Raw genomic sequence first — 16205 nt, forward strand, 5'->3', positions numbered from 1 at the left:
CATTTCTTTTTTGTTTGTTTAGGTTTTTTGTAGTTATCATGCTTTTGTATTACACTAGTATACTTTGATGATACACACTGAAAACTTCATTCGTGCAATAAAGGATAAACTACAGGTATACAAGAAATCTGCAAAGTATGGGAAAAGGCAATAAAATCCCTAACTGCCTAAATTGACAACACCTGCCACACAAGAAGTTTGTGTGGTTGAGTTATAGAGGACTAATTCAATTAACCTGTCAGTGAGATTGCCTCCTGCCAGCTACCTCTGGCAAATCAATGGATAAATCTATATGTAAATAGATAGTAAGGTAACTACTATTCTTGCATTGTTCAGTAAAGGCAGAGAAGTGAAAACTGACCCAGAAGAGAAGCCACTGTGGCAAATATAGCAATCATGTAAATGGTGTTGGTAGCTGGTCAAAGGGGTGTACAAATAATATAACTTCTGTTGATTTGGCAATAAGTGTAAACTGGAAAAGTAAATAATGACTGAGTACCTTACCAAATGGTGAGCGTCAAGTAACAGCCCTGGCATAACCTGGAATTGTTTGCACTGAAATTAGTAACAGTTATTCCTGTTTCATCTGAATGTAAAATTGGTCTGCAAAAAAGATCAGGAAGCAATATCCAGCAAAGGTTGTTCTCATGTTTGCTGCTACTATCCATCAACACTGGCAAAACTTTCACAGTGACCCATAAAATAGTTTGGATTTTCTTCCAAACATAAGAGTAAAAAGAAGATCTTGAAATCCTGCCACTTAAGTCTGACTTCCTCCTGTGACTAAATTTCACTTAATCTAAATTTTTACTTCCTGAAAAAAATCTGGTGTCTTCAACTGATACCACTACGGTCACTTCAGACAACTGTAACTAGACTGCAAAGTTAATTCTCTCTAGTATCAGAGGGAATGCTTATTGCAGAGCTGAGTGTGTGATACAGACAGATATTTTTCCCTGCTAGACTGAAAATTTTGTTTGATTTCTTTGTAGTCCTTTCAGCAATTAAACTTATTTACTTTTTATTCCAATTCTCTTAAGTGAGAGTTGGCTCAAAATTCTTACAGTTAGAGCTGATCAAGAAACAGTAAATATATGTAAATAATGTGTGTGTTAAGTAGCACAAGAAATAGCTGAATTTAGTTATTTGGTAAGAGCTGAATTTAAAAATACATTCAGAAACAGTTCACCCAAGAAAAAGTGTTTATCAATTACATTTTTTACAACAAACATCTATCGGGAAAAACCTTTCCCTTGCTTTGGAAATGGGTTATATAGTGTTGTTTATATGAGTAAAAAGATCTAAGTGTTTTAATAATAGTTAGGATGAGATTAAGTAAAAAAAAAAGTAGAGGGAATTCTAAAATATAGGTGATTCTGTTCTAATTTTTGAATTGTTTTTTAATCTACACATTGGAATACTGGACAGGAAAATCTGAGAATCCTCTTTTTGTGATAACTCAAGTATAGCCAGTATTGACCTGTTCTTTACCTCCTAAACACTGAAAAGTTGAGTGAAGTTGGCACTCAGCTTTGATGTTTAGTTAGAATCATAGAATAATAGTGTGGATTGAAAGGAGCCTTAGGGGTCATCTAGTGCACCCCCTGCCCTGGAAAGAAACACCTTCCACTAGGTTGAGCTGCTCAATGCTCCATCCAGCCTGGTCATGAACACTGTCAGGAACAGGGCCTCTACAGCTTCTCTGGGAAACGTGTGCTGCTGCCTCACTACCCTCATTGTAAAACATTTATTCTTTATATCTAATCTAAATCTCTCCTCTTTTTGTTAAAAAACATTACTTCTTATTCTGCCGCTGCAGGTCCTGTTAAAAAGACTGTCACAAGCTTTCTCATAGGGCCCATTCAGTTATTGAAAAGCTGCTATTAGGTCTTGCTGGAGCTTTCTCTTCTCCAGCTCTCTCAGCCTGTCTTCACAGCAGAGCTGCTCCATCCCTCTGATTGTTCTTGTGGCCCTCCTCTGGACTCGCTCCAACAGGTCCACATTCTTCCTGTGCTGGCACCCCAGGGCTGGTGCAGCCCTGCAGGTGGGGTCTCAGCAGAGCAGAGCAGAGGGGCAGAATCCCCTCCCTGGCCCTGCTGCCCACGCTGCTCTGGATGCAGCCCAGGACACCTTTGGCTCTCTGGGCTGGGAGTGCCCATGGCTGGGTCATGTCCAGCCTCTCAACCACAGCACCCCCAAGCCCTTCTCAGCAGGGTTTGTCTCAACCCGTCACAGAAGGACACTGAGTTGGTCAGGCAGGACTTCACCAAGGATGTGCTCTTGATGAAACTGTCCTGGCTGTCCTGAATCACCTCCATGTCCTCCATGTGCTGTAGCAGAACTTTTGGAGGAGCTGTTCCATGATCTTCCAGGCATAGAGCTGAGGTCATCCTTTCTATCCTTCTTAAAAATAGGTGAAAATTTTCCCTTTTTCCAGTCATCAGGAGCTTCACCTAACTACCATGGGTTTTACCTGGCTGCCATCACTTTTCAGGTAACATGGAGACTGGCTTGGCAACTACATCAGCCAATTTCCTTAGGACTTCAGGATGCATTGAAACCTCATTGGATTTCACAGACTTACATACATTCAGGTTCCTTGGATGCTCATGAACCTGATGTTTCTGTACAGTGGGAGGGACTTTTCTTCCCCAGTCCCTGCCTTGCAGTCCATCCACCCTAGATGTGTGGAAAGAGAGGTTGCCATTGAAGACTGATGCACGAAAAAGTTGTTGAGCACCTCAGCCTTCCTCTTGCTTTGTTACCAGTTTGCCAGCCTTGCTCATGAGGGAGGGAGGTAGACTTTCTCTGACCTTCCTTTTCTGCCTGACACACCATCTAGTTATTCTCTGCATTGCTTGCCAAGTTCAGCTCAGCTGTGCCCTTTTTTCACCTTAGTTTGATGCACGTCTCAACTCAGCCATACTGATCTCTTACCTCTCTTTTCTGATTTCCTGCATCTAGGGATCAAGAGCTCCTGCACTTCCTGGAAATGATTCTTAAAGATCTGCCAGCTCTGTTGTTCTCCCTTGTCCCTGAGGGCCATTTCTCAGGAAGACCTATTGACTAATTCCTTGAACAACTGCAAGTTTGTGCAGGGTGTTGTGTCTTCATCACCACCCACATGGAAGAGCAGTAATGGATAATAATCTGAGGGCTGTACCAGGCTAGGAAGTTTCCTGTTGACGTTTCCTAGAATCCTAGTTATATGCTCCCAAACATCATCTGATTATTCAAATGTTTTATCCATTTAACAGTTGAATTTGAAGCATCTCAGGAGATCTAGTGCTAAAATTTTTTCTTGATTAACATCCTCTGTCTGAAAGAAAAGCACTCAGTTGTCTAAAATGGAACGTCCTATTACTTTTCAGGGAGGCTTTTTGCTGGCAGTGTTTAGAAAAAGTAGATCAACATTTGCTCTAATTATATTTAGCATAACAACCTTATTTAAAATGTAAATCGTTATAGTTTTTCTTTAATGTTACTTGTAATAAATATACACTACATTAATTCCCCAAGTAAGGGTGCATTTTTTTTTTTAAAAAAAAAGGTCTTTAAAAATGTTTACTCTTTACTAATAATGGTAAATACAGGTACAGAGCAAATTTAGAAAACAGGAAGGGTTTTTTCTGGCTTGGTTAGAAGGCAGTATTATTTTTATTTTGGTGACTTCAAAATTTCTTGCAAATTTTTTACTGGATTTCCTCCTTTTAAAGAAATAACATCAAATACCTAAGATCAGACAGACTTTGCCATGTCTAGCCTTTCCTCTCCATAAATGTCTAGCAGGTCTCATTGATAGTGAATTCCATATATTTGATTACAGTCAATGCTCTCCTCCTTATGTAAATGCAGAAGGGATGGGTGGTTTTAAACATCTCTTGAGGCAAAACCTCTATAAAAGGGGAGTCATAGAATATTTTGTCTGCTTCCTCAAAACCTTGAGAAAGGGCATCACTAAGGAACAAAAGCTGTCATACAGTAAAAATATGCCCTATTCTCTTGTTTCATGACAGCACTTTTCACTTTTTTAAGTTTTGCAAAATGGGCATTTTGCTATAATAAACTGTGCTCATTATAATTCTTGTATGGAAGGGCTTTGCAAATCTATGAGACTGTAGATTCCTTTGAGAATTCCAATGCATTTTTCTGAGATTGAATTTTACCCTATTATCAATGGGATAAACTTATTTTAAGATTACCAGTAGGATCCCTTCTGCAAGGAGGAAGCTCTCTATGTTAGACCAACCTTCATTTTACAGAGCCCATGGAACTCAGGTTCACAATTCCTTTAAATTTCACACGCAATCAAGCATTTCTCAAGTTTCTCTCACCCCCCCATCATAACTTATCAAGACAGGTTATCAACGCAATCCATCATGAACTTTTTCCTGGCAATGTGAACAAGCAGGGAACTGAGTTCAGTGGGTGTTCACACAATCCTGTGGATGACTTCCTATCCCATGTGTGACCTTCTTCTTCTCATACAGTTACTAACATAATACCTCACAAGGAAGTAGAGGTGAAGTAGAATATTAAAATTTCCTTTGGATTGGACCAAAATTACATTATAAAGTACACTTTCAACACCTATAATGTGGAAAAATCATAGAGTTTGTGGTACATATCTCCTGTCACTTATAGACATAAAGCTATAGGTGGCTCCTACCTGTATATTAGGTTTAGGTGTGAAACATCTTGTTATCAAGAGTAGTATTGGACAGAATGAGACAAACAGGTGTATGTGTTAGTGTGTGTGTGTTAGAATATACAAACTACTCATAGGAAAATATGAGAAAAATAAGACTGTCCCTCTTTTTCATTTTGCCTTTTTCATTTTTGTTCCAGATTTCTAGCAACACATAAGGAATGGGCAAACTGCATCCATGTTCATTAAAAAAAAATAAAAAAAGAAAGAAGAAAAGTATCTCCCCATGAGTTATCCCACTTACAGCAATCTACCAAAAACACAAGGGGCATTTACTCTCTTTCCCCGTTAGACTTACTGGTGCAGAACAACAGACATCTCACTGGAGATGTATCTGTCACTACAACACAATCTTTATTTATTATTATGTTTGCTTATGTCTTTGTATTTAATCTGATTTCTTTAATGCTTCTCCCTTGTTGTTTCCTCATCCCTATGCATATATTCAGTGCTGCAGTTCAGTCAGTCTGAAAGCAAAAAGCACTATGAATATTATATTTCAGATATTTCACATAAATTTGAACATATTCAGGTTGAGTTGCTACCAAAACCCAGAACACATTTTTGACATAAAAAGGTTTAGCTGACTAGTGACATTTGGTTCATACTTCGTTTTTTAATTCTTATTGTGCTCATTTATGAATGTTTACACCTTCTTGTAATGAGCACTGTCCCTCAGTTTCTGGGAATGAAAGCAGGATAGCTTGAGGTAAAATAGTGTCACAGATTTCTCAGTCCAGTGTTTCTTTCAAAGTAAAAGGGGCCTTCTTAGACTCAAGGAGAGATACAGTCTACACATGAATTAATATAATTTGATTGTTTTCTCATTTCGCACATGCAAAGCCAAAAGGATTTTTTGCTTCAAACAGTCAAAAATATCTGAAAGGACTGGTATTTCCTTGGACAAGCCTGTGACCAGGAAGAGATGACAGAAATGTTTTGCAGAAAAGAAAATAAAGAAACAAGGCAACACATTTAATTTTAAAATTATTTTTCCAAACACTATGCTGCCTGAAATGCTAGAAGGTCTTTGTGATACTAGCTGGAACTGCTGTGAGGTAATTATATGTAGTTACATAAAGCAGCCTAATGCTAGGCCAGCAAATTGTCTAAAAGAAGGGAGTGTATTCCTTGTTAAATGTTTTGTCATGATGACCATGCCCTTTATTTATCTCTAACACAACATGCTTATTCTGCCCCATCCACTGTTTTCACCCTGCAAATTTATGAGGCTCTATTAATCTTCTGCCCTGCTGACTCTCTCTGTTGCAAAGTGTCAGCAGACTTTTGTACCTTGCTAATGTACAAAGTGCTTCTTATGAGTAATATCAGCATTTTGCCTTTTAATTGCACATATAATTTTTAGGTCTTACAGCTAATAAGGGAATTGAGACCACGGTTCATCATTGTCTCGAATGGTACTCCAGGGGTGTAGGGACTGTAGAAGCTCAGAGAAGAATATACTTGTCCTCGTTCCAAGCAATAGTTTCTCTCATTACAGCAGCTCCATTCACACCAGTACAGTTACAGGTTTGCCAGCACTTCCATTACAAGCCTAGCTTTTTGGGGTTTCCAAATTGTAAAAATTTATAAAATATAAAATACATTCTATCAGCTTGACTTTTTTTTTTTCATTATGATGATGTTTTCTTTTTTCTAATGTATTATTTTTGCTGCTGTTGTTATTGTTAATATTGCTCTTGTTATTGTTGTTAGTGGTAGTATTACTATTATTATTATGACTATAATTTTCTATAGAAGTTGATTTTAGTGTTTTAAATACCTCATTACTTGAGGAGGAGAAAATGTTTTGCAGTCCTGCTGAAAACTAGCACTCCCGATATTTGGGGAGTCATAAGTTTGTTCATAGCTGGTTACATCTTTTCCATCTAAAACCAAATTAGAAAATTAGAAAAATGATAATGTGGTGCTAATTTGGAGCAGTGAACAGTAATTTTCTATTAACAACCTTTAACAAGGAGTTTTCCCCTCATCTTGAAATTCACATTACTGAGGAGTGTTCCTTCCTATTATTCAGACAGTTGGGGGGAAAAATACAAGTTTGTCTTCCTTTTCCTATGCAAGTCAAACACAGACAAGAGCTCATGGATCATATACTGGAGGATTTGAAGAATGTGTGCCAAACTGTGCAATTAAATGTTCTCTCATAAGTACGCAAAGCAGTAAAAAGTAAGTTGACTGCCTATTGGATGATCATGCCATGGAAGATGCTTGTAAGCAAATGACAGTCTGCCCTTAACTACTGGGCATTACTTTTTTGTGGAAAAGTCCACACAAGAATGAGAGGTCTGATGCATTTTTCAGATCCTGCTAGGAATGGTGCAAATAGGTGTATTCCCCCCATCCAGAAACAATGCTGGAAAAATGGCAACAACGAATGAGGAGAATGCTCAGGTACTAATCAGAAATTTTGTGTCATTCTTCAATGGCCACTTCTCTTGCCACCTCTTGAGTAGATGAATAGCAGGATGAGGAGGGGAGAAGCAAATCCCTCACACTGTACCTAAAGGTCACATTCATGACCACCTGAGGAACCTGAATGTACATAAGTCTACAGGACCCGATGACATGCATCCCAGAGTCATGAGGAAGTTGGCCCATCTCCATGATGCCTGAAAAGTTAATGGCAGTCAGGTGAAGTTCCTGATGACTGGAAAAAGGAAACTTTGTACCCATCTTTAAACTCAGTGGTGCCTAGTCCTCTTTTCTACCTTTTTTAATCTTCACCTCTATGCCGGGGGAGATCACGGAACAGATTCTCCTAAAGTTCTGCTGAAGCATATGGGGAATAGGAAGGGAATTTGAGACAACCAGCAAGGCTGCATCATGGGCAAGTTCTGCCTGACCAATTTATTTTTCTCCTCCTGTGATGGAGTGACTCCATCAGTGGACAAGGGGAGAACTGCAGATGCCATCAATCTGGACTTCTGAAATGTCTTTCACACAGTCCCCCACAAGACCTTTCTCTTCAATTTGGAGACATGGGTTCGATAGTGGATAAGGAATTGGTTGGATAGTCAGATCAAGGGGGTGGTGGTCAATGGCTCAGAGTCCCAATGGGCATCAGTGACAAGTGGTGTCCCTCAAGGTTCCATACTGGGACCAGTGCTATTTAATATCTCATTAATGACTTAGATGAAGGGATAGAGTGCACCATCTGCAGATTTACAAATGACACCAAGCTGAGTGGGGTGGTTGACACCCCTAAAGCATGAGATGACACCCAGAGGTACATGTATGAGTTCAAGAAGTACCCATGGGAATCTCATGTTTAACAAGGCCAAGTGAAAGGTGCTGCACTCGAGTCAGGGCAATCTCCAGTATCAACATGGGCTGGTGCTGAACAGATGAAGATCAGCCCTGCTGAGAAGGGCTTGGGGGTGCTGTGGCTGAGAGGCTGGACATGTCCCAGCCATGGGCACTCCCAGCCCAGAGAGCCACTGTCCTGGGCTGAATCCAGAGCAGCATGGGCAGCAGGGCCAGGGAGGGGATTCTGCCCCTCTGCTCTGCTCTGCTGAGACCCCACCTGGAACCCTGCATCCAGCTCTGGGGTGCCAGCACAGGAAGGACATGGACCTAGTGGAAATTATCTTTATTGTCTCTTCCCACCCAGGCCATTCTATGATTCAATGATTCTGTGATTGATTCTGTTCAAATTAAGAACCACTTTGGGTTCTGAGTCATAATCCAGGGAGTGTGGGAAGGAAAAAGGGACTGTCACTACATGACCTCCAGTGATACTCTTCTAACAGAAGCTGATATGTTTCTTCATGGTCTCAGAAGGTTCATGCCATGCAGATCAGTTTTTTATTTCTCCTTCACCTGTTGCTGCACACCCATAATATCTGAGTGAGATAACACTTCAGAACATCTCATTCTCTCTGATTTCTTCATTCTTGCCCCACAGTTTGCCAACATTTGCATCATGTTGGCTGTCCATCTGCAAGTTTTTAACATTTGGTTGTTCTATCATCTCCAGTTCCAGTACTGTTGTTATAAAGTGATATATTATTCATGCAATCCAGGGCTCAATTTTCAAACTTGTAGACTTGATACTATATTACCATCATAAATATTGATTTCAAGGCACCCACAAGCATTTTTAGTCCTTCACTGAAAACATAAAAAGAGGCATCTGTACTCTGTGGAGCATAAAATCAAAAGCTGTATACACATGAAACAATGGGATGTGAAGCTAGAGGTCCCAGATAGATGTCCAGGCACACAGTGGGCACTTGTGGATATGTACCAGGGCCTGCAAGCTGGGTAGCCACATTTCCACACATTTGGGAAATTAGACTGATGTGTGTGACCTCTTAATGAGTTTGGACCCTTTACTGCAAGGATACATCTACACTGTTTCCTCCTCTGGAGTCAGTTCACTGAATGGTGGTGCCCTGTTGACAGATGGCTTTAATTGACAGGTTAGATTATAATATCAAAAAAAGGACAGGAACAAAGGCCATAGTTTACATAATCCTGGCATTAATTCTGAGCATTCAAGGGGTTTTGTTCTCTTATGAAAGCTGCCTTTTTATTCATTTGTGGGGAAAAGATTATGAGATGAGCAGTAAAACCTGCATTACTGAATGCAGAGTGAGAAAGGTAAGGAGGTTTCAGACAGGATCGGTGTGAATGTTCACAAACTTCCTCATTAACTGTATCCTCACTCTGGCTTCCTTTTTTGACTTCTGACTCCTTGTTTACTTTGGTGGAAAAGATGACCTCAGTTCAATTGTTAACACTGTTACCATAGTTCTGATGAAATTAAACTCCTCCCAGCCAAGTTTCTCAGCTGAGTTAAGAATGATGTTGCCACTGTATAATCAATGACACCAGTAGGATCTGGAAATCAACTGTAAAAGAGTCTTAAGAGAAGTATTTATGTGTATATATATATATATATATATGTATAAAAATATGTCATTTATAAAAATATGAATAAGTACTTTTTAAAAGATCCATATATTAGAGAGAAGGAAGGTTCACTATACAGGATCTCAGTCCATCTCAGAATTACAATAAATCCACAATCCTTTCTCCAATACTCACATCTCCAGAACTGTATGACAAAATTACAAGCCTTATATTTTCCATCATCCTCTGTGCTACTGAATTTAAACAGTACTGTAATAATTCCTATTAACATAGCTACTACTGATAATAGGAATACAGCTATATATTTCCATTTGGTTAAAATTGGATACCAAAGGGGCTTCTAAAAACAGTTTTGGGCAAAAAAAAAAGCTGTCATAATGATGTAATTAGTTGTTCACAGCATAAAATACTGAGGAAATATAGACATTCTCATTAGAGTTCCTACAAAGTTTACCTAAATGTTTAGTACTTAATTTTCTTTCATTAAAATTGCCTTAATCATTTTCCTCTTTTCTTATTTTTTTGTTAAACAGTTTGAAATAATTTTTCTCTTACCTTTTACAAAAATGTCTTTCCTTCTCTTTTTCTTCTGTGTCTCCCCTCAAAGAGGAGTGATATTCCACAGAAAAGTCATAACTTACTTTTCTGGTTAAAATTAAAATTGCTCCTAAACTTTTGAGGCTTATATTACTTCTGTTCTTGAAATGTTTATGAAAAAATCCTGACTGCATGAACTTGACTTCTTTATTTCTTTTTTTGGCTCCTCTTTTTAAACTAGCAGTAAGTACTGCACATAGCAGACTATCAAATGCTCTTAAAACAAAGCTAGACTACATTAATTAATGTTGTATGTGCACTTGAAGTGGGTAATATAGTTCATCCTCTGGCACTCAGCTCATTAATTTCAAAATGTGTGTTACTAAACCTCTTATCTTGGTTTTATCTAATTAAATTATTAAGATGAAACTTAATAAAATCAGAGGTTTTAAGTGTCATTCAAGGCACAGCTACAATTAAGAGATCAAATATTCATAGTTTTAGAAGACTCAACCCAGCAAGATCACTTTTGTGTATGATCAATTTTGTGCTGACTTTTTCCAAGCTGAACTGTCTTTATTTCAATAATATTATGATTTGCAAAGATAGACAGGAAATTAGTACACACCACTCTGAACAGATAGGTTAATTGAGCTTCAGTCTGGTATTGACATGTACATATTATAAACCATATGGAATCACAGACTAACCTGGAATTACTACTTTGCAGACAGTCAATATAATAAGTACCAGACACAGAATCACAGACATATTCATACTGGAAGAGACCTCAGAGGCTTTTTTTTCTGAATTCCTGCTCAAAGCAGGAGCAGCTCCAAGGTCACACCAGGTTGTTCAGGGCTATGTCCAGTCAGGTCTTGAGAACCTCCAAGGATAAATCATAACCTCTCTGGGAGATCTGCTCCCCTGCCCCACTGTCCCCATGGGAAACAAGAACTTCCTTATATGAAGACTGAGCAGCTCTTTTTCTTCAGCTGATGCCCGCTTTATTTTGTCCTTTCATCATGCAACACCATGAAGAGTTTTGCTCTGTTTTCTTCATGGCATCCTTCGAAGTTTTGGAAGTCAGCACACAACAGCTAGTTGTATCGCTCAGAGCTTCTTTCCCTGACTCACCTGGAATTGGAAAGGTTTTTCACAGGATTCAGTCAGGGCTACAGCTTGTGCTTCTGACTGAACATAGAACTATGAAGCTTTAAAAGACAGCTGCCGTGGATGTACAGTAGAAAGTAGTTTGGTGTAAGACCTAAGGTGCAGTGGTGAAAGGATGATGAAAGATAAGTTTTGGGGACACATTATCATTATTTTGGCACATATCAAGTCACACATCTGGTTATGCAGATGTGCAGGTTATGGACTGACGAAACCTCCCCACAGAGAAAGCCACAACCCATGCCACCTACATAGTGATTATTATTCATAGACAATATTAGCAACCACTAGTTGGCTTGATCTTACTGACTGACACCTGAAACTGGGACATAACAGTCTGTAGAGTTAGGTGGCCTCATATCTTCATATCAAGTAGCCTCACCTACAGAAGCTATTTAGAAATAACTGTAAGTAGTGTCATGTGGGTACAGCCCACGTTTGTTAGCACAATTTTAGAGAAAAAGATCTCTACAAAAAATAAGCTTAAAGCCACTGCACAAGACAAGTAGCACCAAGGAGCTCATGCACACCACAAGAGAGGGGATGCAGCTTCATTCCCATTTTAGCAAGGTAAGTCAGGGTAAGTTCATGACGCTGGGCAGGGCATCGCCTCCACTGATCTGTGCGGGATTGGCCACACATATTAAACTTTGGCTCATGATTGGAACAAGGTATTAATTTAGGTGAACTGAAGGCATATTGTCTATCTGCCAGGTCTATGCATGCACATCTAGATAGAAGTATGGGGGCTCTCACAGGAATTACAATTTTCATTTAGCAACAAGAATGTTACAACATATTCTCTGAATTAAAAAAAAAAAAAAATCTTTAAGGCAGCTAAGCTATCTGTCCAGCTTTTCCTGCTTTTTCTGCTTTGGCGATGCTTAGGTAAACACCCACAATCTTCCTAAGGACAGACCAGTTCAGTGAGTAAGGTTTGTATGCTATAAAAGACTCCTTGTCTATACTCATTTTAGATTGTACCTACAGAGGATTTATAGAAACAATACCTAGGTGGCACTGAGGAAGCAATCAGTGCTATTTACAGACAATTTAAAGGAATAAACCTGCAGTTAGGCCTGTGTTTGCTTTCCCTTGTGGTCTCCCTGCAACGCTTTCTAATCCTATTGTGACTTGATTGTTTCACAGCAAAGTGCTCCACAGAGGCCAGTAATTGGCACACAGGTTCAAATTAGATTGCTGTGTGTTTAGGAAAGCAGGGGTCATTTCCCATCAGCACCACTCATTAAGAAGCAGAGTACTAAGTTTTCTATTACGAAAAATACTAAAACATGTGTGCGTGTTTGGGAGGGAGGCTTTATGTATAACCCAGAGCACAATCAGTCTGCAATCAACAATATGCAAAACAACTTTGGTAAAGGAATATATTAACTATATACTCAGCAACAATTTTCTTAATGCTGCATCTGTCTGCCTGTTGTACACAAATTCCTTTTCACCTTGTAAATATGAAGTTAAAGTGTGTGAATTCAGAAGCAGGCTTGGAGGCAGCTGGAAAGTTGGCCTTTTATGCCCCTGGCTCTTGTGAATTTTAATCAGGTTCCCAGCATTAATTGCACATCAGCCAAGTTTCAGTTCTGGCATACTCAAGGCCTCAGCCAGCTCCTGCACTTGCTGTGGGGAGGAAAGAGAAGCTGGGGTTTAGAAATTAGTCCATTGGGCCCCAAATTAACTGAAAGAAGAGAGATAACATTAGCGTGCATCAGAAGAGGATAAAAGGCAGGTTGAATTAAGAAAAAAAGGAAATAATTTAAAAATACTTCAAAATGAGCAAACACTCTATGCAACAAGCTTAATTGATCCTGGTAACAAACAATTAATCATTTGATAATGGCTAAACAGAGGAGAAGCATTTGTGTAATTCCTGTCTGACCTGGGGCACCTGAGTTTCTTGAAATGCTGAGTAGCATCCTTTTCTCTAGGATGACTAAGGGAGGTGTCTGTCTATAACCTACCTGTGGCTCCTTCAGTACCAGAGTGTGTGTACTGCTGCACTCATACCTCTGGGGAAATCTCATTTTCTAGGCTTGCGTCAACCATTTCTAACTGACTGTGGTATAGCACCTGTCTTGCATAATAGCCTTGTGGTTAGAGGTCTCCTGCCAGAAAGATACACCCAGCTTCAGGTGGCTGCAATCCTATACTGCCCTGCTGCAGAGGAATCCTGTGGGAAGAGAATGCCAGTGTATTTCTAGGGAGCATATTTTCTGCTCATCAATGAACCATGGGCAGGGAAGAGGGAAGGAAATGGAATACATGGAAATGGCAAGAAGGCAGAAGGAAATCAAGCAGATGAGTATGCGGGGCTCAGTGGCAGCATGTTTACCTGAGACTGAGAAGATACAAAATGTTGGTCCATGCCCTGAGGAATGAGAAGTTTTTCACACAGTGCCTCGCAATTAACCCCTGGAGAACTCCCTATCCCACCTGGTAACTTAATTTCATGTACCTGTGTCAAGCTTTAAATCCCAGTTTGGTAGAAGTGTGATGCAGGGAGATGGATGGGGTCTGGCACCTGTGCCTCGTACTATTGTCTGCTCCATCTCTAGTGGATCTTCATCTAATGGATCCACATCAGCATCTTCCTGAACACTTCCTCCATTCTCTGGGTCCAGGGCTGATATGCTGAAGTCAGCCTTGTAAATTCTGCTCCTAGGGCACCATTCAGCAGGTGACCCGGTGCTTAAACTGTTTAGTTCTTCCCCTCATTAATTTATTATGAAAAATGTTTCTTGAACCCTTCCGCAAGTCCTAATGTCTTCTATGATGGAAAGAGAATTGCATAAGAAAGGCCCAAATGGACCAACCCATGACCTATATCCTAGTGCTGCATCCTGGAGCTGCTGGACAGCACATTTTTAGACTCCACTAGTGTCTAAAAATTGATGCCTAAGAAGGACTGTAAAGACAAAGTCTAAAAACACACAGGGTCCTTTCCATAGTCCTCTCCTAATCTCCAACTGTTTCCAGTTATGGGCCTTCCTGAAACAGCCTGGGATTTTACATCTCTAATAAGCCTCAATTTATTACCTTTTCAAAGTATCTGTCCAATGTCCTTTCAACTTTGCAAACTCTTTTCTTTCCAGGAAAACTCTTATTCAGCTGAAAACAAAATACATTGAGATTGTTAAGTAAATTAACTAATATTTCCTTTCCCTCTCCTCTCAGCAGAAAGATGCATTTTTCACACATGAGAATAGAAAAAAAAATCTGCTGTGTGTGTGAAACACAACACTCTTCACTTTCACTTGTTCCCTCTGATGTGAGCCTTAAAGGTACACTATAATGATGCAACCTGTCACAGAGAGTGATATCAAATCTAGGATGATGATACAAAACAAGCAAAAAATTATACCTGTCTGTGGAGTTTTGCTGTGTAAATGAAGTGAAATTTCAGTCAGTTCTGGCATTTCTCTTCTCCCCTCCCTAGTCACCATCAACCCATGTTGTGCACTATGATTCTTTATCTGCGTTATCTTTTATATCCAGCATGGTAAGTCACAGCTATGCCAAGATCCCTTATCTGTATACTGGGGACTGCATTCCTCTGTCTTCTCATCATATGCCCATTGAAATATGAAATCCACAGTCACCTCTGGATTGAAAATGTGCTAGCATATAAAGTATTAAACAGGAATAGATAAACAGTTTTTACTTCAATTCTGCTGAGATTTGCCTTTGTCTCCCTAGGATTTTACCACATATTCACTAACATGCTGAGAATACATCTTTTTTTCTTGGTGTGGCAACAGAAACACTGCTGCTCTCTGAAATCTCACTCATTGTCATTGGACTTTCACAACTATAAACATGTGGGAAAAACCCTGCTTGTCTGCTTTTTTCCTTGAGAGGACAAGCCATGAGAAACCAGCATGATATATTCAGAAATATACACTTGCATGTGGTGTTACACCAGAATGAAAGGCACTGAGGCCTTTAAAGAAATTCGGGGGATGTGGGGAAAGACAGAAGGAAGAAGTCAACACAATGGAAATTTGAAAAATTATAGAAATAAATGGCTTTGTAAGGTTTTATTTTATGACACAAATAATCATAAGAACAGGAGAATTGCAGCATCTGCTGGATCAAAACTCCCACTTAGCCCAGTATCTTGTTTCCCAAGATGGCCAGTAGTGGTGATCTAAGAAGTGTATAACCACGTTATAACAGGATCAATAGCTGGTAGAACTTCTCCAGAACAGTTTCTCAGTAACCACTGGATTTCTTAATGGAGGTCTTTCTGATGGCCTGGGGTAGATTTTTTTCCCATTCTTTCATGCATTTTTTAAACAAATTATATTTATACAACATCCACTGAGTAGTTCCACAGCTAATAAGCTCCTCTTTTCTCTCTTTTAAACCTACCCTTTGCTACTGAGCAAATAGAAACTCACATTGTTGTATCCAGCAAACATAAACTTTCTGCTTCACTTATGTCACGAACCTGAAGGACTGACCTCTGAAAGTTTAAATATTTCCAGATACAGAAAAATTAACAAGAAAGTCCATATTGCAAATCCCTTTCAGAAATGTGCTTTCATTGACTTAATAGTACCACAAGGTAGAATGAAACAACTTTGTATGTACCAATGTACAAACCTGTCCAATCTATTTCCTTTCACACAATTCAGGGTAATCAGGTTTATTGAGACCATTACAATCAGTAAAACAGCCTCTAGTTGCACAGGTCAGAGAACCTGACCTTAAGCACAAGCCCTGCTGAGGTCATTGCATTTCCTCATATGCTTACACACATGGAGTATTATGTTCAGAGTAAGAAGGAGATAATGATAGATAAACTCCTTTGACGTGTATTGCTCAGGATTAACACAGCTTTTCAATGGTTCAAAATATGGTCTAAATTCTG

This window comes from Poecile atricapillus, chromosome 1 (assembly GCF_030490865.1).
Source record: "Poecile atricapillus isolate bPoeAtr1 chromosome 1, bPoeAtr1.hap1, whole genome shotgun sequence".
NCBI lineage: Eukaryota > Metazoa > Chordata > Aves > Passeriformes > Paridae > Poecile > Poecile atricapillus.